This window comes from Lonchura striata, chromosome 3 (genome assembly GCF_046129695.1).
Source record: "Lonchura striata isolate bLonStr1 chromosome 3, bLonStr1.mat, whole genome shotgun sequence".
Classification (NCBI taxonomy): Eukaryota; Metazoa; Chordata; class Aves; order Passeriformes; family Estrildidae; genus Lonchura; species Lonchura striata.
In genome coordinates, this window is record NC_134605.1 from 66631022 (window position 1) to 66655537 (window position 24516).

The following is a 24516-nucleotide window of genomic DNA, read 5'->3' on the forward strand; positions in this document are numbered from 1 at the left end:
ACTTTCTTTTTTGTGAGTAACTCACATGTATGTGAATGATAATAGCTCAGATAATTAATACCAAAATCTGTCTACAATATATCTTCTCATCTTTTGTTTTCTCAGAAACAATTTTCCACACATTGCCATGAGTGCATAAATCTTGTTCACACACGTAAGCATTTGAAATGTCATTCTTCTATTTTTTTCTTTTCATTTCTACCAAATTAATTTGAGAAGACATAAAAAAACCCAAGAATGTAATTCAAAATACCTCATTTCTCAGGTAAGTTTCAAACATTTTTAAATTAAATGTTATTATTTTTCAAGTGCTGTCAAAAGTTGTTAGCCTAATTTGATCAAAAGTAAGGTAACCATGACAGCTTTGAGGATTTCCCTGGAAAGTGATGAGAACTGCACTTTGTTTCATTATATGTTAAAGGCAAATGAAGTGCAGAATCTCTCTCATTTCATCACCTATCCCACATTAATAAAGTTACGTGCCTGGTTATGATTTCACCATGCCACTGATGAATAACATTGGACTCCTTCAAAGAGTCCACTGGTAGAAAAGGAAATCACAATTCTTAGAAAATAAAAAATGTTGTAAAATAATTTATAGTAAAATTTTACATTTTAATTTGAAGAAATAAATTTAGGAGTAAATATTTTTAATATTTTATGAATAAAGGTCAAATTAAATATTAAATTTCTTAAAATATAAAAACATTTTCTTTACCTTTGAAATTAATTGATCCATTAATGCATTATTGAGCACCGACATTGACTAATTTATTTAATAAATAAAAGTTCAATTAGTATTGTCAAATAGTGCCTTTACTAAAAGATGCTACTGACTCTGTCATAGCAGAAGTTCATACTGTGGTCCACAGGCACAGTCCATGAGAACTCATATGCTACTCTTGACCAGCCATGCATTTGATATGTTTTAATTATTAGTGAAGATGGCTGTTCCCAATACATGCAGAGCATCAGAAATGACAATATTTTCCCATGTGTGTCTGCAGGTATGCACTTGGTTTTGTAAAATCAGAAACAAATAACTGCAGGAAATTGCCATGAATAGCCCTTGTGTTTTTATGTTTTTTATGTGTACCCTCTATTATGGAATACTGTATTAGAGAATATATAAGCTTACCAGGTTTGTCAGAGTCAGGCCAGGTGCACAAGCTGTGCAAACTGTAGTAAATTATCACATGTTATAAGTCTTTCTTACCCCTGAGTCAAATGACATTTTCAGGGTCAACAGAATCAACTCTTGAGACTTTCTGAGATGGAGGAAAAGTCAGGAGAGAAACAAAGTTGGAAAACTTACATCAAAACCAAGGAGTTAGGTCTACCTACTTTTTCCTTCTGTAAGGAATGGTTCATACCCATCTGTTTTTTTTTTTTTTTCAAACAACAGCTCCTGTGGCACTGAAGTTTTCAAGGCCTCTTGGAGTGGAGTTGGAGGTGACAACCCTCCTGATCCCACTCATATGTCAGAAAGGTTGGCTGTACCTTTATCTGGGGGAGAAGAGGAGACCAGATGGAAAGTACCTTGGACATCAGGTAAGTAATATAAACTATTTTTATTGTATCTACCAATATTTTAATGCAGTTAATTGAAATCAAAATGCACTTCTGATAACTTATTGACAAATTCTACCATGATAAAATCTACCCTGGTCAAACACTTCTTAGTACCAAAGGAGAGAATTAAATGTGCTGCTTTTGTGAATGACCTTGGGAATTCTGTGACAGTTTTCAAAATCAATTACTCTGTTGTGTTATGCTTAAATAAAAAATAAGTTAACCTATATGTTTTGATTTGCTGTAATCAGTTTAGGGATAGCCGGGAATTCAAACTATAACCACTGAAACAAAATGTTTTGTAAGCTGAGTAGTAAAAGCTAGATCTCCAGCTGTATGCAATGTGCATTTTGTGATCAGTTTCTCTAATCAGAAATATAAAAAAAGAGATCATACATACCCTAATTTTAGCTAATGCAAAATAAGGCTTTGGAATTCTTTCAGAAGTGTCTATGGAAAATTATCTCTTTTGCAGATATTGTCACATGGTTTTTTGTTGATTGTGCTATCGGATCAAGCAGAAATAGCATAGTAAAAAGTTCTGAAAGTATTTAATGGAAAAAAAAAAGCCTCAACACTTATTTAGAGATTACTTTTCTTACAAAGTGGCTTTACTACCTTTTTGATTACACATTTGCAGTTTCCATAAATGCCAGCAAATTTGGTCATACTAACACAGATAATTATTCAATTTTCAATGCAATCCAATTTCTGAAGCAAAAATACCTCTCTAATATAAAATTCCTGAGTTTTTTCCCTAGCAGAACTTAAACAACTAAGTCTTAAAGTCTTAATTTCTAGATTTAGTTGTTGCAAAATATCCTCAGAATGGCTTCGGCAATTTAATAAAAAAAAAAACCTGCTGTGCACTGGCATGCTTCTGAAAGGCACATAAAAATAAATCCCTTTGAATGCATTCTTTGCTTTAATGGTTAGTTAATGCAAATTTAACTGTCCTTGATGACATGTTTTAATTTCTGCTTCTGCCTCTGGACTAAAACAAATGTTAAATGCAGTTTCTCCACAGTTTTACTGATAGCATCTCCAGCATTGTGTGTAATCTGAGATTTAGCATATCTCAGCGTTTTTGTGAAGAATGAAAACATGCACACTTGCAGACCTTAACATCTTTTTAACCCTGCTTTTTTGAGAATTCTGACTTTTCCTTTAACAAGTAGAATAATATTAGGAAAGTATGATGACATTAATTTTTTTTCCTCATCCATTAATTTACAATCTCTAATGGATAAAGTGGAAAAAACCAAAGACATGAAAATAAGAAGAAATTTCATAGAATTTTCCCCCTCAAATGCTATATTTTTCTTTCCCTTTGAGATCTGCAAGTCCTAATACTTCTTTCAAATTTCTCAGATCTGTTGAGATTTTTGGATAATGAATGGGTTGGCCTCATCTCCTCTCTTACTCCTAAATATGTGCTATTATTTGTGTCCATATAGTTGAGTATATCTTGGGAAGTTGGATGATTAGAGAGTGCTTGCCGAGACTACTGTTTCCAAGAAAATCTTTGTCTCTCTTTGGAGAGCAGATTCTTTCTCCTGTGGTAAAATTTATATAAAGAAGAATTACATATTCCTAAACATTACTATTGCTCATATCTTATGATCTCCAATGAGTGAATGAGGAGCACATTTTTTAGAATGCAAATTATTTTTTGTTGCTTGTGAAATAAACAATACCCATGAACCTCCTTGGGTCATATAGTCAAATCATGGGGCCACATCCAGATGAAAGAATATTAAAAGCACTATGTGAATTTGAAACTGCCCCAAGAGAACCACGACCCATAACCCAATGAATGGATTATACCCATCTGCCAGAAATTCATCCTATAAGACTGCTAAGAGTTTACACATAAAAAAAGCAGAATTGTCTGCAGAAATTTGTGACATACAAGTGCAGAGGCAGAACTGACAGAAGATTTTTCTGAAGATTTCTGAGACTTCCTGAAGGTTGTGTTAAACACACACCGTTGAATACAGGTCATATTCAAGTACATAGCGTGTGTTATTTTCTCTCTGGTGATTACAATGCCTTAAATTAAGCTATTGAAGTATGATGTGCTAATGTAGTTCATCTCTTTCATCAGTTTAATGAACTATTCCCAAACAGCATCTGTGACTGGAAATTCTTTCCAAAACATGAGAGAAATACAAGAAGACCACTTACTGAGCAATATACCATTTAAAGCTACTTTTTTCTGCTCACATTGGTGCTGTTTCAAACTGCCTAAACTACCTACAAACAAGGTCAGGTGGACACTGTGATCTGTTCAAGGAGCTGAATGTCTGAGCAAAGGCTGCCTGAAGAGCCTCAAACACAGCTTTGCTGGAATGCAACTGTACTGCACTGCCTCCTACTGCAGTGGCACATTAGCAAGCTGTGTCATGGCATTTGTTTTTCATTACACCTTGAGATATGCACACTATTCTATCAAAATAACAGACCTTCATATGTCTTTTCCTTGATTAAACTCATGAAACAATGAGAAGCCATCAATTTTCATGTACTTGAGAATTTACTGAATTTTTGGAAAGTAATTTTTGTTTAATTCAGTGAACCAAAGCAAATACTTAGCTGTAAGTACTTTTTTTTCTGCTATCCTAAGTAAGGATGAATTTTTAATCTTCTTTTAGATATTGGAAAAGTACATTCTTAAAGCTTAACTTTGTGTTTCAAAACAGGTCAAAATATTTAACAACCCTCTTCTGAATAACAATTTTTATTATGCTGTCAGAAATTTGCTTCTTCCTTATTTGTTGAGTATATAGAAAAATAATTATCATCAGAGGCAAAACAAGATATCCAAGGCAACTGAAGATTAAGTATCAGCTGCTTACCAGGAACAACTGAAGCATTAGTGTAAATTCTTTGGGAAATATTTTACTTCATCAATGTCGGACATTTGCAGTTCAACAAAAGTAAAAGTTGGTTATACTTTTGACATTTTTGCTCTCAAGCTCCTTTATGACTTTCCCTTCTGGTATTTTAATTTAATTTAAAGTATTGGTCTATTAAAATGGATGTATTAAAAAAACATATATTTCAGGAATCTGAATTTCCCAACACCAGAAGAAAGATGGAGGGCCAGTGTACAGATTTATATATTGCACATTGAGTAGCAAATCAAACTCTGCACTATGTCACATCACTTTTGATTTACACACCAAAATGTTTCCCCTCAGTCTGCTGATTTTTTTGTTTACAAATAGTAAATAGAGAAACAGGTGTGGAAATACAGAAATTTTTTTTTTAGTATCAAAGGAGTATCTGCAGTGGGATAGGTGGTTCTTGGTGAGAATTACCTTCAACTGAAGTAACATCACTTTAGGTAGGTGATATACTATTTTTTGCTGCAGGTTATGCACCAATGCTATCTCTGCAACCTGTTTTACTCCTGTCCTTTCTCTTGCAGAAATGTTATTGGTACTCGTATTGCTAGGGATGGGCGAACCTGTGACAGTGGCAAGGCTGCTGCCATTGCATGCCCCCATCTGTCACTGTTCCTCCATGGGCAGATGACCTCCCCACACTACCTATCAAATACTCCTTGTTACACATTTTTTTCTGGTGTGATGGCAAGAGAGGGAGAAATCTCATAATAAGATAAATAAAGTTTAGGTACCATATAATTTAGTGCAATTTCTCCATAATAAGTGAATGTGAAACAACCTGAATATAGACTGGATATACTGGAGAAAAATCCATATTTCCTTTTTATACCATGCTATTTTGGCTATGCCAATAGAAATTAGATGGCTAAACAAAAGCAGAATATTTTTTAATTTTTGCATGTTACATTCTTCAGGCAACCAAATGTGGAACACAATTGTTTAGGCACACATTTGCCAGAGCAATTTTAGTTCCCCTGCATTATCTAAAGTATCGAGACTGGACATAGTCTTGTGACATAAGGAGGCAAGGAGGAGATATATTAAGAATATGTGCTTTAAATCTACTGATGACAGATTGAATCCTGCCCAGCAAGACTGTCTTTTTCTTGTGGTTTTCTTTAGACTCAAGAAATATCAGAGAAAATGGGCATGGAAAATATGCAGAGGCAAAGGATTTTTTCCTCTGCCCAGTGTGTCTTCAGCCTTGCATATGCATGGCCACAATGAAATGGGAAAGGCAAACGCTACAGATGAATTTTTCAGAATGGCTGGATAATTTTATAAGTAATCATAACATTTGTAGTCGTCCAGGTAAAGAGGAGGGCAATTGAATGTCATGGTTCAGGGAATAAAACAACCACTATAGAGGAAAACAGGAATCTGTTAATTTCACTGTCTTTCTCCATGAATAGTATTTCTAACTTTGTGAAATATATCATATTGTTTTGTCTTTTTTCTTAAGCAACCATATGGTTCAGTGATCTGTTTTTATACCGTAACTGCCAAGAGTTTGTGTTTCATAATTTTTTAAGACTATTTATGATGTTTCTTTCATTTTGAGAAATTTATGGATCAAAACAACCAAGGCTTATATAAAAAATAGCACCATGTTAATATTAGTGCAGGGTACACTGTGTGTTGTTCTTGAGAAACTACTGAAAGAACCCTTATCATTCTTAATTTAAAAGAACAGATTTTTTTCACTGTCAGCTCATTTATATTTTTATGGTGGAGAAACAATTATAAATGATAAATGTTTAATCAAATATGGGTCTATTCAGACATAAAACTGTAATTTCACTACCAGGAACAATAGCTTTGAAGTGCAACAACATTTTCTACCCACACATCATAATGACCTGTAGGGGATAAATGTGCCAAAAGGGAAATCCATGCACAATTTAATTTACAACTTCATTTTTTAATGATGAGACAAAGAAGAAACAACAGAATGCACATATAAATACTTCTATTTTTTGTACTCAGTTTTCAAAAGGAAAATATGACTAGATAACTTAAGGTCGCTTGTGTCAAATGAAGAGTAGCTCTAAAGATCGTGATTTTACCGATGAGTGGAACCTTGCTTAAAGTTCTGGGGTAAGAGAGTGAAAGAACTATTTACTTGAAATCTGAAATTCAGAGCTTGTTTGGGTCAGTCTATTTACCTCTTCCTGTAACCAGTCCACTAAAGTGAAAAACAGCTGATGAACAAGTATTTCAGAGCCTTCAGCAAAGTTTTGTGTTTACTGTCACAACCAGAATGAGTATCTGGAACTAAAGACTAAAGACTTGGAATTTTGGCTAAGTGCTAAGGGAACTAGGCTCACTGTCATATTTGTGATTTATTTTTCTTGTTGTGGTAAAGACTGTGGGACTACCTTTTCTTTTCAAGCCAGGTGTGCTCTTGACAGTAACAGGAGTAAGGAGTAAGTAACAGATTTTTGGCCAAGGTAATGCCTGAGGCTCCTTTTGAAGTCCAAGAAACTAAACCAAATAACAACAGTTTACATACATTCTCATATAATCTTGAAAGTTAATACCTATTCCACAGTAGCCCCATGCAAACCAAGTCTAAATCATGCAGACTAGGGGACTGTGGGGTCCCCACTTGAAGCAGGAAACAGTACAGATACATTGGCTTAGGAGGCAGGATGATCTACAGTGCATGATGTAGACAATAGCCACTAGATTTTGTTCAGTACCTTTGATCCAGAGCAACATCCCCATAAAATAACAGCTGCAGTCTTTTTTGGGGGGATAAGCTGCAGCTATTATTCCTAGTACTTCAGCTGGAGCTATCCAAGGTATTCCTGCAATGCTGCAAGGTATTTCTGGATATGCTGCAATCATATCTCCACAGATGCTACAGAAGTCATAGTAAGTGTGGATGCACTGCATTAAACAAAGACCAAGCAAGAGCCTGTCTGCAGAAGCTTGTGGCAGCTGTCTAGAAGGAATAAAAAATATAGTATAAGAAGTACAAATAAATATAGGAGCAATATGGTAGTTATACCTCAAGTGGACTTCAGATTATTTCTAAAGACATACCACAAAGCTCAACTCTTTGTTTATGTTGTTTCAGTGGAGTTCCTCTATATTCATACAGAGAAAGGTAGAAAACATTTGTTGTAAAGGCAAATGAAGGCCTATGACAATAGAAAATGTTTTTTTGCTTCAGATATACCTCATTTATTTGCAAATGTAAGAAACATGATTCTTATACTGAACGTGTGTTCTTTTGTGTGTTTACATATAGATACACAACTCCACTTATGTACATATATATTAATAGCCAACATACAAATTGATCTACATGGTACACACGCGCCAAATGCAGATGAACAATTGTGATTGGTTTGCACTTTTAAGCTATTACTGGGAAAATAACTCCATAAGCAGTATTTTCAAAAGGCTTCAAAAGTTTAAGTGCTCAGCACTGCTTTCAGGTAGAAAATTTAATTAAATTATCTTGTTTAATTTATTGATAATTTAATTCACTTTTAATTTATAAAAATTTCAGATTGGGGTGGCATTTTTAATCATAGAAGCCCAGAATCACAGAATCAATTAGGCTGTAAAAGATCTCTAAGATTATGAGATGTGATTGGTTATATCTAGTTTCTAACAAAGAAAGGAGGTCTTCATTAAATCAAATTCTAAGTTGTAAACACACACACACACACACACACACACACACACACACACACACACACAAATTCCTCTATGCACTATTAGCCCATTAAACTTTGACACATTTAGAACCATACAGGTACAGGCTAAACCTAAAAAAGCCTGTTACATGCTGTAGTTTGTTGTGAAAGCAGCATATTTAAGGACATTTACTTAGGTAAAAATAATAACATTATTTTTGCTTAAATCAAAAGAAGGGGAATTTCTATCTCATCTTTCTGGTTTTTGAAAAGCAAACAGAACAAGAGTTTTAAAGAGGAAATGAAACACAATGCAAAATGAACCTGCACAACCCCAAAATAAAAATAAAAAAACCCAAACAAACAAAAAAAACCCCACCAAAACCCAAACTCACTCAAAGAAAATTCCCAAACAGATGTGAAAGCAGTTTTTTTTGTTATAAAATTGCCATGTCCAAACGGTTCTGCAAAAAAGCAAATACTAAAACAATATATGGCAAGCAGGAAAGCTATCTCAGAATTGCTATATAAACAGCTTCTAGGAGCAGTTAATGCTTATCAATGGTGTTATAAAACACAATGATAATTCTATAGAAAAAAATGCTTTGAAAGTGTAACACATTTCTACCACAAGTACATAAATTTAATGCATTATGATATGTACCATAAAACAATCACAGACACTTTCCATTATTCTGAAACTCTTTAAATGCTGTATGTTTTGAGTTCCAGGCAACAAGGGGCATGTATTAACAACAAATTTTATTGTTCAATCTCCAGTACCTAGACATTTTGGACTTCCACTTAGTGTGAAGGATATCTATTGTGGAAATTGTACTGTTCATTTCAGCTGCTATAGTCACACAGGACCTTAAAAGAAATGAACAGAAATTATCTTTGCTGCAAACTGCAGGTCAACCAAAGAGTAAGTGGACAGGGGACATGCTTCATTTAGAAGCAGGCTACAACTAAGTAAAAGTGTCATAGCAGTACATGATGTAGAATTTTAAAATATCCATTTTGATGTCAAATGAATAGCAATAAGTATTTATTTAGATTATTAACTGTATGGAAATCTGTGAATAAAAGAAGCAGGGTTTCCAAAGTCAAATAGAGAAAAGTCGTGGTAGTGGTGAAAACATGGAATACTACCTTCAAAAGATCTACTTAAGCATAACAGAGAATATCAAAGTAAGAAAAATAGGTTCTAATACAAATTTATTATTGCCAATGACTAGGAATGCAAACTGAAATGCTTCTATCTGCTCAGAGAAGCTAAATAAGCTCAATTTCTATACTGGCTATGCCCATTTTTGTAAGCAATAACTCATAATAACCTTTTTTGCCACCAACTGTGCACACTAATGTGATAAATTATTAAAATAATAGGAAATATTTGAATTCATGTTCACCATCTCAAGGTGAACAGACCAAAAGCTTTTTATTAGATCAATAAGTACAGTGGCAGTTAGAAAAAACATTCTGTTGTCCACATCAAGCATAAAGATGGGTGCTTGTGTCTAGCCCCAGACTTTTCAAACTGATTATTGTGCATCATATATTGTCTTGTAGAACATCATCATGTTATTTTAAGTCACTGGATAATATGTAATAAAGTATCTAACTTCTAGACATTTTGGTAGGAGTGCCATAAACACATTTGTACACTTATCTTTGAGAACAAATTTGAAGCCTTAGCAATGAATTTAGAGTAGAAAGTAATATCTGCTCTTTTGAAAACAAAAAATTCAAATCTCATGTATTTTCCATCTGGGAGATTTCTAATATATCTATATATAGTCCTGTATAAAAACAGCAGCATCAACCCATTCAGGCAGGCAATTTAATTTGGCTTAATAGGTACTTTCATTTTATGCATTACAGCATGCAGTTTCTTTTCTTCACATTAGAAAAACAGTTTCTTATTTGAATGGCAAACCAATCTTGGTAGTGTCCCAGTATTCATAAATGTAATGGCTTTTTCTTTCTTTCAAACATTAAATAAAGTTGATATATAAAATTGTAACAGCATTTTTTGTCTTGCTTCCCAATGTCCTTTCTTCTATAGCAAGTGTACATTCCATATTAAGCTTTAAACATGATACCCTAACCAGATTAAACTGGAAAGAGTGATAAATAACTCATTTCAGCCTACTTCTGGTCTGGCCTGGTTTGAATATCTATACAATATAGTTTGAACCAGGAAATAGGCATGTATATTTAAATTCATCTGAAGCTGTCATACTGGCAGGTGTTGAACATTGGACAAATGTATGCAAAACAATGGTGCTTTTATTTTTTTTTTTTTTTTGTTGTTGTTGTTTTCTTGCTTTTAAACTGTTACACAATGTCTCCGGTTTTCTGTAGTTAATAATTTAAAATGTGTTAGAGATACAACCCATCTATACTAGTGGAGCAAGCACAACTTGTCAAGCTTACTACTTAGTACTTGTTACATAAATGAAGATAGTAGTATACAATTGATTCAGTGCAGAGAGTTTAGAACTTTGTAATCCAGAAATTTTTATGCCCTCAGGCATTCTCAGGAAAGGAAAATTCTGCTTTCCTTTTCATCTCTATGCAAGCTGAGATAGTTATATCTCTGTGTGACTCCTGAAAATAGACTTTGTCCTCACATTTAAATGTGATAAAAAATGTTACAGGGGAATGAAGAAGGTTTTGAATGTTCCATGCTTAATGTAGCCACTTATCTTTGCTTCCTTAATTTTGAACTTCATCCTGCAAAAGTTCATCCTGAAGTTTGTATTTGTTCAAATCAGTTTAATGTCCTTTATTTGTCACATACACTTTAGGACAGTTTTCATAGGTGGAAGGTGTCACATTTTTAGTATTCTGAGTGATGTTCTTCAATAACCATATTATCACTAGGAGCTGCTGCCATGAGATGAAAAGTGACTGAAGCACTGTTAAAACTCACATTATATAATGAACAATTATTTCTTAGATTTTCCATGAAGAGAATTTAGGCACAGACTTTCAGTGAAGTTTTGGAACTGCTTTGTCTTGTTCCATATTTTTCTTCACTATTTTTTCCCCCTGCTCCCTGAACTCCCTGGAACACATGTTCCTAGTACCTCTGCTGCAAAAGAAAAAACAAAAACCAATGCCCTGATGCAAAAGTTGGAGATAGGAGAAGTGGAGACCCTGTTTTCCAACTGGGTTTTGTGCTAGAAACAGTTATTTGTACCATGGCTGGGTGGCAGACAGTAGTCAGACTTGCCAAGAAGAGCCTGCTCTTGTGGGATATTTGAAATTGACAAGAACTTGGTCTTGTGGGATATTGGAACCCATCAGGATACAGATGTGTTGTGCGTTTTAAGAGACCTGAGTTCTGTTCATGTATCCAGGCTGTATCTGCATATCTTGACTAGATGTCCCAGACTGAAAAGCAAGATGTCTTCTGTGGAGTAGTTTTCCTTATCTCTTTCACAACCAGTCCTCTTTCAGGGGAGACATTGCTGATAGTAGGCTACTGAATGTCACTGCATAACTGTTAAGAGCTATAACATCCCATTGTGAGATGCTCCGCCCCAAGGGAGGAGCCAAGCCTTCCCACCTAGAAATAATCTGGGATTTGGGGACATCAGAGCCAGTCTTTCCAAGGTTCCCAGGAGGAAACAGTTGGGGTTTTTCACTGGACCTTCAGAGGAAGACTACACCCTTCTACAGGATCACTGCTCCAACAGAACCACATCTGCCACTCCAGGAGGAGTGCAGCCACTCCAATTTGGACTGCTCCCAACAGGCTGGCCAAAGGGGTGTCAGGTTGTATTCAGACTCTGTCAGTGTTTTTGCTTTTGTATTACTGCATATATTTTGTTTTTTTCCCTTTTCCTAATAAATTGTATTTCTGACTTGGAGTCTCTCACTGGTTTTGCTTTCAAACCAGAACACTAGAATACTTGCTGCTGAATGGATGGCAAAAGCCAAAAGTCACTGAATCAGCCTGAAAAGAAAGAAATAAAAAAAAGATTGGTTTTTGAAGCTTAGAAGTTCTGGAGGAATCTGTTCTTTGAATCGTAGCAGCAGACACATATGTAATCAGATATCCCCCATGACCAGACCCATGAAAAGCAGGGATCTAAGAGTAGAACAAACAATTTGCAGACATACAGGCTAACGCCCTTAGGTGCGGCAATCTAGCACACTGCAATAGCCATCTGGTGACCACCCCAAATGAGACATGAGTTTAGATAAGATGTGACCCTCTCCTGATATATCCTCCTATCTCCAGGGCCGCTGAGCAAGAGCTTGTGGAAAAGTCTTTAAAATATTCATTTCCTGCATCTCCATGATTTGGAGACTTTTTCCTAGCACATTTTATTGGTCGTTAACCTACCATAAAAAGACCCTAGGAGGAACAGGAATCACTTTCCAAGACTTTAATTTTTCTCTCCTATGTAGCACTTACCTGAAGGAACATTATCATTTAATCTGGCAACGCAGCATGCAAACTGCCAGAAGCTACTTTTTGACTAGTGAAAGATGAACCTCAAAGGCCTGAAAATTCTTTTCACTCAGACAATGTCTAAATGGTAGTATTGTTATTTAAATATCTTCAATCCATACATTTGAGATGGAAATTTCCCTACTTTGTATTATGCATTCTCATGTCTCCCAGTGAAATGGAAAAAACAGAAAAAGGTTTAGCTGTACTTTTAAGCTTCAATTTTCACATCAGTGTGCTTAACCCTTATTTTAACATCCAAATATTTTTTTTTTATCCTTGAAATAAAATCCTGCAAATTAAAAATATAGCCGAAAACCAGAAACACGCGTTAGTTAAAAACTGTGTATTGGAGAACTTTGCTAGTTGAAAAGATCTTTGAAAAGTCACTTTTCTGCTATTTGCTGTTTGGAGCTAAATGATGAAGTCATGTGGTTTGAAGTAAAATATGGCTGTGCTTAATTTTTTCATTTTTAAATGAAGTCATGGCTATGCTCTTGATGTAACTAAAGCATAGGTTCCTGACTACCAGGAGAGATGCCATGAATATTCCCACATGTACATCTAGCTATGCCAGCTATGAGGTAAAATCTCTTTCACTGATAAAGAAATTTTGTATTGGGGTTCATGATGACAAGCTCGCCTCTATATAGGTGATGTAAATCTGCATATGACATGGGTCTAGCGCAAATTTCACCAGTCATCTTCATTTTGTGGGGTAAAATTGTAGAAGAGGGGTCTCAAGTTCCTTAATCCTGTCCTCTTATACTTTCAAACACTTCATTTGAAGGTGAATGTAGGAAAAACAATTCCCCAGATAGTGAAAAAAAACCCCTTCACGTAGTTCACGTAGTGGAAATTTCTGAGTGTCCACTTTGCTTTCCAATGGATTGTATTAATATCCATAATTTTGTTGTTTCTATTTTAATGCCTGCTATTTGTACCTTATGGCAAAAAAAAAAAAATCTCCTTTATATATTTGACATGCTTTGGCACTAATATTTTATCAGTTTGGATCACAGTTTTAAAGAAACACAATTCTTTAAAGAAAAACCTCTCTTCCTTTTGAAAGAAGTCAATAAAATTGTAAAGTTTGGGGGGAGGGGGGGAACAGCCATCTCAGAATCTTGTCTCAGATTGGGAGTTAAAATAATCTGAATAATAACCTAATTACTCAGGTTGCTTGTGGACAAACACACATGGTTTCTGCTCAAGACATCTAAGAAGTCAGTTCTTGAAAAAATTTTAGGACAGTGTCAGACCTGAGTAAAATTAGGGTAAAGCTTCATATGGGAGAAAATTACATGGCTCAAAGTGTTCTTTGGATTAAATATTTATTAGCCAGAGTTTTCAAGTACCTAAACAGTGACAGTCTTTGTTGCTCTGCATGAGATCCTTGTGTGTCTGTGTTGGCTGTCCCAAAAACTTCTGTACTCTCTGCTGTCTATCTCAACATGGTCATAGCTGTGAATCATATTTCCTGACACCTGGCTGGCCCTCTGGACTCCAAACTGAACTTGGATGTTCACGTGTATTTCTACATCTCCATCTAAAAGCTGTGTGTCTTAAAATTCATGTTAAAGTATGTGATGCAATGTCTTATTAGGTCCCTGAGTCTTAGATGGAAAAAATCTACAGTGCTGCTGGAAGCTACACACTTTCTATATTTTGGAATATTTCTTAGCTAGAAGATATTTTTCTTGAAGGATGTTGAAGGATTTTCTTTAACAAGGGGGTATCATGGCTACATATTGACCAAGAGTTAATAAACTATAGAAATAAGAATGGAGTATTATGACTTTACATTCCTGCTTTTTCAAGGTAACAAAATGGACTTCAACAGTTATGGAGCATTTGCCTAACCTGCCTTTTACTTGGCACATATGATTAACAGCTACATTTTAAAAACTTAAAAATGTTGCTTATATTTTACATTAACACACTTTATTAAGCATATTTTTTCAGCTGATGATACATTTATCTGTCTCCCCATTGTCTTTTTCTAAAGAAAAAGAAAAGCTTTTTTCTTTGCACTGATGGCTCAATTTCCTGAGTAAAATTCCAGAAACAGTTTTAAACTCAGCTACAAAATTTCCAAGTATCTTCAGTTATTTTAGCAATGGAATAGATAATTTAGCCCTAATATTATTAGTTGCTGTATCCAAAACTTTGGCATAATCTTTTTACTGGCCATCATTTCTATGATACCTGAAGACCTTTACTAGAAATGTTCTTCTCATAGAGCTTTTATTATAACCCAGAAGCTGGATTCTATGTGGTGCTATATCTACAGCTAATGACACAGCTCACAAATCAAAGCTATATTTTTTGTGTATTGATCTGCTGCCCAGTGGACAGATTTTCATTTTACTACATCCCTGAGATGCCATGAAGTAGAGCTTTATGACTGGCCATTTTCTGATGCAGGTTCCTATTTCTGCTTCTCACTGAAGTCCCTCCTCTCTTTTCACAGGCATAGGGCAGAGTTCTGCCATGCCTCTCAACCTGAAGCTAATGAACAGAAAGAAACCAGAAGCCATCCACAGTCACTTCTATTGATCCTTGAGTCTTGGTGACAGCAGTCCCAGCACAAGGGGCACAGCATTACTGATATTTTCTGTGATGCTCTTATATTAATGACAGACTACTGGGGAAGAAACAAGGCTGTAGCAAGTGTCCAAGGCTCAACACAATCTGTATGCAAACCAGAACCCAGATCTTATGATAATAATGGCACTGATGGATAAACAATACTTCTTGTCTTTGTTGACCTATATGCAACATTTGATGCCGACAGTGACCATGAGAGATTACTGAAGGAAATGGCAAGGCTGCATATTGAATATGTCAAAATGGTCTAACTTGTCTCTGGATGAATGCAGCTTTAATAAGGTGACAGGAAGTGTCAAGTTTGTCTCCTGACAAACTGTAATTTCTTTTTTTTTTTGGACCTATTCAACATATACAAATAGATCCTAAAAATGATAGAATTATCACAAGTTTAGTGCAGCAACACAGCTCTCATCATGTGTATCTTCACCAGACAGAGCAAGATGGGGTCAAACGTTGGCCAATAATAGTTACTGGGCAAAAACTAGTAGTGCCTGAATGAAGAAATATGAACCCACACATGGCAGCGTTTGTGCTGGGGAAAATCAAAATGTACCAACAATTAAAATAAATTTGGGAAATTTACAGCCTCATATCTGAAAATATGAAAATATCTTTTGTTGAATGAAGTTCAGTAGAACAAAGTATTAGCAAAGTGATTTCAAAAAGACCAAATACCCAGTTTGTGCCTGAGATTTTCCACAAGATCCTGTTTAATGATAAAAGTAACTCTTCCTAACTTTTAAATTCTTAGTTTTTAGTATTTAAAATCTCATGTACTATAACTTGAGTATGTTAGAGAGAAGAAAAAAGGAGAAGGGAGAGAAATAGATTTTTGTATTTTTTAGATTTTTGACAAAGGTGGATGAACAAAATTTACAAAATTGCTAATATCTCCACGGACCGTTACTTGTCTTAGAATATTCAGAGTTTTGCTATTAACTAATTAATTATGAGGTTATAATACCAGTTTCCTGCACAAGGGCCAGAAATAGATATGTTTATCTCTGACTGTTATTCCTTTTGCTACCAGTGCAACTTTCAAATCCTCTTTGAAGCAAGGATGTTGATTGCCATGTTGCTTTTGTCCAGTCTGGTGCTGTGGAAAAAGGAAAAAAAGTATGTCTCTACATGGTTAAGTCACTATTGTATTGAGCCCTTGCTCCTGCTTTTCTTGCATCCGTGTGAAAATCCCCTCAATGTGCTGCAATTGAAGTTTGGTGCCTGCAGGAACTGAGTGAGAAAGTGGGCCACAGCTCTGTCTGTGGATCAGCACATAGCACAGAGCCTGGGAACAGGCAGTTCAACCTTTAACTGGTGCGAATCACTTGGCAGCTGAGACAGGACATATGTGTGAGTACTTGCACTTTAGAACAAGGCAGATCCAAACACAGTGGAATTTTGTTCAAGGGCCATTTAAACAACTCTTCTTGGAAATGACCTTTCTTCTTTGTTTTCTTCTTTCCCACTTTGCTCATCAGAAGAAACAAAGATGCAGATGCATCTCTTCCAAACAACAGATGGCAAGCCTTTGATCCAAAACACAAATGCCCCAAACTATGGTAATAAAATTGTTAATAGAATTCTTTTAGGCAAAGGAGAAGAACATTTTCCCTTTTTAAAAAAAAAAGATGGTGTGTATCTGTGAAAATAAAAATATCAACCTGAGATTGTCAGGGAAATGCAAAGCACGTGAAGGTGATTAGTCATTCAGTCATTAGCTGTTTGATGACCTTATTTATCAGTGGTGCTTCCAAAATATTAATAAAATGACTGATCAGGGGTGAAAGAGGCACAAGGAAAAATGCAATTTTTAAAAAGTTGCAAATATCAGTATCTTTCATGATAGCTTTAATCAGTACTGAAGCAATTAAAATTATACATCTATGCCCTTAATTGCCTATTCCTGGATCTTATTTCTGTTCAAAATATGTATTAGTTAATAAGTAAAACACAGATATTTTATTATTTTTTATCATAAGTACATGAATTAGCCTAAATTTTTGTCTCACAGGATGAAATAGTGAAAATAATCCGGAGCTTGTTTTTGTTCTCTTATGAACAAAAATTTTGGCAAGATAAGACAAAATTTATCAGGTTGCAAAGCAAAAAGACATTTTAGGAATGTTGCATTTGTTTAAAATCTCACTGTCCAGTAATGCAATCAATTAGTAGCAATGTGAATTCTTTATCCAATCAACACCAGTAGCTAGATTACTTAGTAAGCATGAGTACATATTTTCATCATAGATTATTTTCATTATATTTTATCAAATGGATTTACACTCTGATAGCTTTTTTTAGATGACATCCTGTCCTCACTTTTAATGCTGAATTTGTAAATCTACTTTAATTCCACATCACCCACCATAGTTAATGTTAGTAGAACAAAATACCCCATGTTTAAAGGGAATTCAGAGGAGATGTGGCAAGATCTTTGATTAAATGTAAATAATAAACAAGCAAGTGATAGTACCAGAATAAGATGGTATGGTGAACATATTGATGAATGTGGCAGTCTCAAGTAAGACTCATGTCAAAGTAAGAAAGAAGCCTGTGAAATAGCGAAGTCTGTCAATCACTTTTGTAGTTCTTAGTTTAAAGAAGAGTCCAAAGATTTATTTGAAGAAAAAATTGGAGTATGCATTGATATTGTAACTGAAAATAATGTGTTATAATGCCCTACTTAAATGTAAAATAACTCTTTAGACTAGTGAAGAAAACCAAAACTGTATACAGTAGAATGTTCTGTAGTCTTCTGTACAAGAAAGAATTTCTTTGACCCTAAACAGGAAAAAAAATTGATTTGAAAAAGAAATTATTGGTGATCATTACAGACAACGATGAGCTATAGTGTGTATATGAATACACATAGAAAAATAGCTTAATGATATGTAAGCACAATCGCAATTGGGTTTTTTATTGTTTTGTGGGTTTTGTTTTCTGAAGAGAGAACAGTGGGGGGCAGGGGAGAGAAGGAAGACCCAAACAACAAGGAGTGTGAAGAAGTTAATTAATTTCTAGTTTGGAAAATTTGAGAAAGTAAAGAATGAATATAATATATTTGTTCTTATTTTGTATTTATTTTTATATTGCACAAAATTGACCATTTAAAAAAAAATAATTGACAGTAATAATGGAAAGCCATTATACCCTGAGATATATTATGCCACAGATTTGTAGCTTCCCCAGGGTTATTCTTAGTGAATCATCTGCCTTCCCACCTTAAAAATTCCTGTCTCAGTGAAATGGTTGCTGTGTGTTGGGGAGCAAGAACTGTTCTCAAGACAGTGAATTCTCTCACTTCTCAGGGCTACAATGTGCATTGCACTGTGAGCAGGTCTTCCTGGGGAAGGAGCACAAGTAATTTGCCCTGAAAGTGTTAGCAAAAAAGTGAAACCCTTTTTCTATGGAAACAAAGAAAGGAGAAGCTGCACATCCTATCAGTACTCCAACTTCTAGAGCAGTCAATGAGCCCTTCCTGTAACTCTATGTTACCTGTAGTCATGTGGCCAGACTGCTGTCCTGAGAAACTGAAGCAACTGAGCCAAATGCAAACAGTAGCTCCTTGAATTTATTTATTTTCTCCATGTTTCTCTTTAATAGATTTTTTCCGGATGAAAAATCCTTCATTATTGTCAGAGAAAAATGATTTGAAGAAATGGCATGACAGAATTAACTACTTTGGGGCAATCTTGGTTCATAAACCAAAGAAGTCTATGAAATATTCCAGCCAGGACATTTCAGGTAGCTGACCTTTTTTCTGGTCCTAGGGACCATTGCCAGCATTACCTCCTGAAGCCATCAGTCCCCAGGCTAAGCCAGGCCCATGTCTCAGCCTTTCCTTGAGGGAACAAGTACTCCAATCCCAACCAGTTTGGAGACCCCTCACTGAAGTCAAACAACCGTGATGCCACAATAACATTTCAGCAATACCAGTCTTTTGTAAAATGGAGAGAGGATTTTTTCTTTTCTGTGTTTGAATAAAAGCACAGTAATTCTAGTCTTAATTGTATTCATTTTTGTTTCTGATGAGTTTTGGAGTTACCTTGAAGTATTTACACCTGTAAATGAAGTTAATATTTTTTTGATATTTTAGATGATAGTTTTGCAACTTAAATGTGCTGTGATCCAGAAGTTGCCCTATTACACCTAATTACATATTGCTTTGCATTCATGGCAAATTTAAATAAGAGTATTTTAGCAAACCAAGGTGAAAATGAAGGCATGTAAATAATATTCCCTCTAAGAAAAAACACCACATATATCAGTACAGTTACGGCGATATAAGTACTGAACAGCCAGTGAACTGTGAGATTAATTCACTTAAGTTTGGCAAAATACTGTTATATCTCAGAAAAATTCTATTTCTGCTTATTTTTTAATTATGTATTTTTTTAATAAATATACCATTATTGGAAATGACACCAAATACTGTAAAAGCATCAAACAACTTCCCTACTTTTTTCATGGTTGGGAATTCAGTCTGACTGTGTCTATGCTGAAAGTTTTTACTTAGCTCTATATCCACCTCTTGGGTTGTATGGTCTGGAAAACTGGAGAAGAAAAAGCTCTCCTACTAGGAACAAAATATTATGAACTTTTCCAGGAAGAATTCAGAAAATGAGGGGGCAGGGGCAGGGGCAGAGGCAGGTGAGGTACAGCAAGTGAGCTGAGTCTCTGGAAACAGAAGGCTAGTGACAGGAGTGAGCCAATCCAGTCTTCATAAGCAAGATCTCTGGGGCTAAAAGTACTCTAGGTTACCTGCCCACATGCTCCCTGCTTTGGTGGCTCAGGGTGGAAAAGCACTTCTCATTCTGTCCCAAGATAAAATCAAAACAAAGGTCTTTCAAGGAGGAGGTCAGTAGCAACAAAACTGCAGCTTCTTCCATCACTCTGGGGCATCCCAGCAGTAGCACTGGAATAATAGAAGAAAAACTTGGAGTCTTCCTGAATTCATCACACATGTCTGTACAAGGCTAAGCTACAGCTGCACTAAGATGGTGATGTATTGTTGATCTGGTGAAATTTTGAGTGGTTGAGGAGGACTTAATAAAAATAAAGAAATCAAGCACAGATATACAATATCATGTTTTTTACACAAACCATAATAAAAGACTCTAAACCACAAATTTTGTGTTTACAAGATACCAGGTAATAGAGAAAATCAATATGTAAAAGTTAAATACATTTTCTATTTTTTTAAAATTGTAACATTATTTATATATAAGCACACTCATGGGAGGTCATAGTAACCATTTTCTAAAATGTTGTTTTGTTTTCTTTTTTTAAATTGCATTCTTTTTCAGTTTTTGATTAATGTGCAATATAAAAATTTCTAATAAACAACTTATTACTATATAAATATAGTTCAACTGTATTTATGCAGCTTGAAAATGAAAGTTTTGACTGGGTTGTCTTTTTAGGATTAGGAAAGGGGGTTTGCAATGACAGCTCTGATATCTAATCTATTCTATTTCTGTTGTTTGGGGTTTTGGGGCTTTTTGTTACCTGTGCACACCAGAGAGCAATAACAGAAAATATGGCATTTGCAATAATGCTTTCAAAGAAAACTAATTTCTATAGGACAGATATTAAACTTGTTGTAAATATTGGTAACAAAAGCTTTAAATTTGTGTGCTACTCAAAGTGAAGTTCTCATTGGGCAATGTATGCCAAATGCACTGCACTTGGGTTAAAAGACATATATGGACTTATGCCATTCATCAGTGCAACATTTCAAAATTACCCGCTCCTAAGAGTCTGGAAACTGTCTAAGCAGAAATCATGTCTGATAAAATCATAAATGTTTTCTCCATCATTGCTGAAACTCTAATTTTCTTGTTTATTGCTTGAGTTGATAAAACAAATAAAAGGAATTGAGGAGAGATTTCTTTAATATGCAAAATGAATTTCAATGTTCTGTCCTGCTGCTATTTTTATGGAAAACCTGACTAGCTGCTACACATGGAACAGAAAAATCTGCATTTAGATGGAAATATTATGAAATGCATGATATGGCACAAAGTAAGTCTTTTAATGGAGATAGCAAAGTGTTGCATTACATGGTTGAGTGGAAAGACAACATGCATACAGGCTTTTATGTCCAGCTGCCCTGATTTGCCCAAGAAGGCTTACTATTTGAATTTGAAACTAATACAGGGGAAGAAAAAAATAGTCTCAAAAATATTAAGTAGAGAAAGGAATAGTTTTTTTGTCAAGTAGAATATTAAGATCCTTGTGAGTCACCACAGTAAAAAATGATGTTTTGGACTTGCATGTCAATTCTTTGAAGGCTCCTTAAGTGTTTTACAATCAAGAATTAATTAAGCCTTTCAGTACTTCCTGCTACATAGATAAAGTGGTGTAACGAAGATTAAACTTATACCCATAGGTTTCAACAACTATTTTAACATCATTGTAATGGCTGATTCAGTTTCCCTAGAGATGTATTTTGCAATTTTCTTTTTTGTTTGGTATTGTTAATATAAATAAACCAAAGAATATATAATGCATTTTGAGCAAAATGGTGATTTATCACTATGAGTCATTGATTTCTATCAAAGATCACAACATATCTGAGGTTCCAGCATTTTTAAGTTCTAAAATTCCATCACTGCTGTGATGTGGAACCACAGTTGTAACTTATGTCAATGGATGGAGACCTTATTCTAATCAGGAATTTTGGCCATAATTATATATGCTTTCAAAATATTTTAAGAGAACAGTCAAAAGTGGAGCACCAATAAATAAAGTAAATAAATTTAAAATATGGGAACATCTTGAAATTTTAGTTGGTAGTTTTACATATGTATTTCCATAAGTTACATATGTTTTTTAAAAAAAATACCAGGATAGGATTGTTCTACTACACAAAAATAATTTTGTAGCCAAGGTTGTGACCTCCTTTTTGATTATAAAATAGCTTCTACAGCAGAACCCTGCTTCTGACTGTACTGTGTGTAGCATTATGCTGGAGTACACTCTAACCAGTTTATTCTGTAATTCTGCATTTTTTAGTGAAAGGAAGTAGTGGAATCCTCTCATTCTTCCAGAGAAATTAAAATACTAGCCTTGTTCTGAAAACCACACTTCCCCCCCCCCATAGCTTTTCTTCTACTAATGCTTAATCAATTAATGTTCTTGAATATTCATGACAAACTCCTCCCTCTGTTACTGTGCTGCAGACTGAGGTAACATTGGAAAGGGGATACATTTCCTTTCATAACTTTTATTGAAATGACAAAGAGTGACCTCAGGGAGTTTCTATATGTCCTAGTGTTCCTTCTATAACATTTAAAATAATGGGGACACACTAGGTGGTGTGGCCTCAGGCATACTGAGGGAGCTGTAACTCTCTGGGGGTTAATGGATGACTGTTTTTAGTTGAGTAATCAAATATAATACTGTGCTGCAGAACTCCTAGCAAGGAACATACATGCAGACTAATGGCTATTACTCTAATATGCTTTCAACCTTGAAGACATTTTAAAGACATTGCTTGTCACTTCATTGTTATATTGTTGCATTCTAAGAAATACATGTCAATTTTCTTTGACATGTTTTGGTGAAACAGAAAACAATTCTGACTATTTTCTTATTCAAGCAAATAACTATTCCGATAAAATCTTCAAATATAATGCTACTGTTAAAAAAGAATGTTAGTAAGCAGAAATATAAGCTGAAAGATCACATCACCATTAATATGAATACCAATACAAATTAAAACTTAAAAAAATCCCCATATTTTTTTATATGCACTATGAAATAAATTAGTCTGTATGTTTTCAATAGGATTCTGTTGAAAATATTTAGCCAGGTTCCAGGTAAGAACTCCCCAGAGATGAAACTGGGAGGAGGAGAATGTGAGAAAGACATTTTTAGATCTATTTTGAAATCTCCAGTTAAAGAAGAGAATCAGATGCTGTATTTAAACTCCCTTTATCACAGGTCTACTGGAAAAACAACCTTTCACCAATTTTAATTTAAGTAATTTTGTAATTATAATTTATTTTCCTCTTTATTTTCATAATTAAATATTTTGAGGGGTTTTGATTGCTTTTTTGTTTTTGTAAAACCTTAACTGCTTAAATTCAATGTTTCATGTGAACTATTGCAAAGGGAAAGGAAAGGGAGTCATAAAGAAGGCTAAAGCCAGGTTGCCCTTCTCCCAGTAAAATTATGACATTGTGGCAGCCAGTAGGACTCTTCCTGTGTTCATCATTACACATATATACATAGTTATTTTTCTAGATCAAGACTGGAAATACTTTTGTGCAGCTATCATCATTATCTATAAATGTATATATGTATTTCCAGGACAGCTGTATTTCAGCATGTCGTAGCCAGCAGATAATAAAGTTAGAAAAGAATTGTCTGACTTCTAGCAGTTCGGTGCCAGAGATCTTTTTTTGCCCTTGTGGAAGAATGAAATGCAGCTCCTAGACACACAGAAATCACAACAACCCTCCACTCCCCCTGTTGACTATAGAAGAGAAACGATGCGAGCAATGGAAGAGATATGTCAGCTCTAATAAATACTGGCATTTTCAGCATATCAGTCTGTCTCCCTGTCTACACCATTGGAGCTTTATTCATGTTATAGAATATATCATTCAGGTCATTAATTTCACATTTTTATGTCTCCACTTTCTCCTCAGCAGATGGAATGACCCGAATCCTGTTGGTGTTAAGAGAAATCCAGTGAGAGTTTTCAGTGGATTTAGAGCAAGGATCCTAAATGAATAGTGGTTTCCTTTGTGTCATTTGCCATATATGATTTATGACATTTCATAATAAAATGTTCTTCAGCTCAGAAACTTTAGATGTACAAAAATGATTTATTTTCTTCCAGGATCCAAAAAAAAAAAGTTATGGTTACATTACCATAATCAGTTTCCTGGAGGTACATTCTATTGCGTCCTTCTGGTATCTCCATTATCTTTGTGATCTAGTATGAAATACCTCTTTTAAATCTTCAGGTTTATTGGCGATGAAGAAAGCTTTTTGATATAACAACACAGTAAGATGCTCCACTAAACTCAATCACTAAACCTGTTTCATTATATTTCCTATTCCTTCAAATACAAGAATTTAATAATAACTAAGACTTGGAAACTCAGTGTTCTTTGATGGATTAATGATTGATAATTTTTCATATCATTATTGGTAGTCTAAGACTACAGGAATGCATTACTATTATTCATGTTCACAATCTGTCATAATATCCTAAGCAAACTTGCTTCACTTTCTTCTGTTTAATAGGCTGTAAGGTATTGAACAGGACTTACAGCATGATCATTTC

General features: G+C 34.8%; 1 long non-coding RNA gene across 1 annotated transcript in view; it reads left to right on the forward strand.

Moving 5' to 3' along the window:
• The window catches only part of LOC144246006 (uncharacterized), a 73915-nt gene extending 49873 nt beyond the window's left edge, over positions 1 to 24042 (forward strand). The window contains exons 2-3 of the long non-coding RNA XR_013339605.1: positions 1406 to 1551; positions 23873 to 24042. This is a non-coding gene — a long non-coding RNA (uncharacterized LOC144246006). The remainder of the gene's footprint in view (positions 1 to 1405; positions 1552 to 23872) is intronic.
• The last annotated feature ends 474 nt before the right edge of the window (positions 24043 to 24516 follow it).